Source organism: Etheostoma spectabile, chromosome 12 (genome assembly GCF_008692095.1).
Source record: "Etheostoma spectabile isolate EspeVRDwgs_2016 chromosome 12, UIUC_Espe_1.0, whole genome shotgun sequence".
Taxonomy (NCBI): domain Eukaryota; kingdom Metazoa; phylum Chordata; class Actinopteri; order Perciformes; family Percidae; genus Etheostoma; species Etheostoma spectabile.
In genome coordinates, this window is record NC_045744.1 from 30645721 (window position 1) to 30648265 (window position 2545).

The window sequence follows — 2545 nt, forward strand, 5'->3', positions numbered from 1 at the left end:
AAGCAAGTGCCTTGCAGTGTAAGGTGGTAAAATATGTAGACAATTTATAAAATTCCACGAATTTGAAAGTACATTTGAGAAGCGTGCACGGGGAGCCTATCCTAGTTTACCATTACAAGGTAGAGGATGCCAAGCCCCCTCCCCCGAAACAGGAGCTAACCCCATAACAGGGCATGAATGCATGGATACATGGTCAGGCAGCATGACGGAGACAACCGCAGGATAGAGAACACTACAGGCGTTCTTTCACCTGTTAGCTGGTTAGTAAATACGCAGGAATACCAAAAGCAGGAGGAAGTGTGTGTTAATTTGTGTATTGATTCTGGGATGTCTACACAACTGTGTGAGTCGATTGACTTAAAAAAGTTCAACACGTTACTCAAATCAAAGTTTAAAACACCTGTTGATGTCTGTCTTCTTTAGTCCGTTGGCTATTTAGGTTTTTTCCTGGCACACGTCATTTACATATTTTGCACTTACTGTAAGTCTTATGTAAACTGTTAACATATGCTCATCATAAGTACATTTTATGCACTGGTGTTATTGTTGAACACATTGGGAATGCATATTTCTAAAATTGTATGTTTTTGATCAGTTATTACACAATACTTTTTCTGACCTTTTTGAATAATGACAAATAACTCATGACAAATAAAGATTAAAACTAACACTAAACATACTGAAAACTATACTAAAACCAAGCATTTTCAACAACAACAAACACTAGAACTAAACTAGAAAACCCGCTCTTAAAAGAAAAAAAAACTAAATTTGACAACAAAAAGTCAAAATGAAATAAAAATGAATGAAAAATGCAAAACTATCATAACCTTGGTATTGTTACACTACACTGGGATCTGTCTATGCAGATAGTTTGGCTTTTATTTGTCCAGTTTTGGAGATATTCTGAGGTTCCAGCCTCCACCCCAGTACAATTTAACCAAAACATTTTGTTGCTACAAAATGCAAAGAGACTAAGATATGATAACATAGATTTTTAGGGCTTTATGTGCTTTGAGCATTAATTATTTAAACATACACCACGTGCAGGTCTGTTGAAATAAAAATACAAAACAGTGAACTTACTTAGTTTGACATCCATTGAACATCCCAGTGTTGATGAAGTACGGGCACACAATGGTGGTCTTGACGCCATCTTTCCCAGTTGCCAGCAGCTCCAGACCCACGGACTCTGCAAAACCTACTGCTGCAAACTTACTGGCACAGTAGTCTGCAGGGAGAAGAGGAGAAACAAACATGTGAAAAGGATGATCAGGGAGCCACAGAACGAGACACCAACCCATCTGTCATAAACCTTAACACCCACAGGACGACAATGATGTATAGACTTCAAACTATACCTTTAATGGTATATTCCTAATTGTATATGATCTCCAGATAAATGTATTCACAACTTCACAGAGTACTTTTGAGTAAAAATCCTTTTCGATTCTTCTGATCAGTGGACGCTAACGGACTAAAAGTATATAAATAATATGAAAAAGGACCCATGTTTGCTGTGTTCGTTTATTATTCTAGTATATCTGAATTAAACTATGCTTTAGTGCTCATGATTTCCGTAAAATTAATGATTATAGTATTTTTCTTTGATTGAATTGCGGAGAATCTAACAGATGTAGATGGTTAATGGTGGTTAATAATTTATATAAAGCTGTACGGCTTTAACTTTAATAAAGATAAGTTAAATGGGTCAGATCTCTTTGGTAAACCGAAAACAAACAGAGTTATAGAGACTAAAGCTACAGCGGATAGTTCCTGCTTCTTATACCCATCTGACAATTTGTTCCACAATGTACCAGAGTACAAACACTCTAAAGGCCATGAAACATCAAGGAGATCAGCCATCGGTCCAAGTTGGGTCATTTTTCAACTCATCTGATTAATCCAATACACAAAGTTGTCAAAACTGGCCAAAAATGGCACTTTTATGATATATGTATCCAAACACATACACCTTCATATAAAATAAACTAATGTCCTCTACCATAAAACTTAATATAAAGACTATAGACCTCTCTTCCTTACTCTTTAGATTGTGTATGCTTAACTGGGAACTGAGCCCCCTAACAAGCTAGCTAGATAACTAGCCAGCCAGCCAGTTACTAAAATGCAGAGGTGGGTAGAGTAGCCAAAAATTGTACTCAAGTAAAAGTACTGTTACTTGTAGAACAATAGACTCAAGGAAAAGTAAAAGGAGTCATCCAATAATTACTTGAGTAGAGTAAAAAAGGCTTGATGAAAAAAATACTCAAGTAGGTGAGAAATGTTGAGTAACGTCTGATTTATTCTTAACACAAGCATCAATCAGACAGCAAAAATACAAAATAATCATCTTTAGGCAAATATGTTCATCCAATCAATAGAATAAATGAAAATGATTTATTAATTACAAAAATAGCTTAAGTGAAGAGGGCCTGTAAACTCAAATTTGGATGGATACCCCATGTGCAAAACATACTGTATGTAACCTAAAAGACAAACATCCACCTATCCTCAGCAAAAACTAAAACTACCGCTACGTCTC

At 35.9% G+C, this 2545-nt stretch overlaps 1 pseudogene; it reads right to left on the reverse strand.

Annotated features, from left to right (window-relative positions):
• Positions 1-2545, reverse strand: part of LOC116699132 (epidermal retinol dehydrogenase 2-like) — a 38739-nt pseudogene that overhangs the window by 7545 nt on the left and 28649 nt on the right.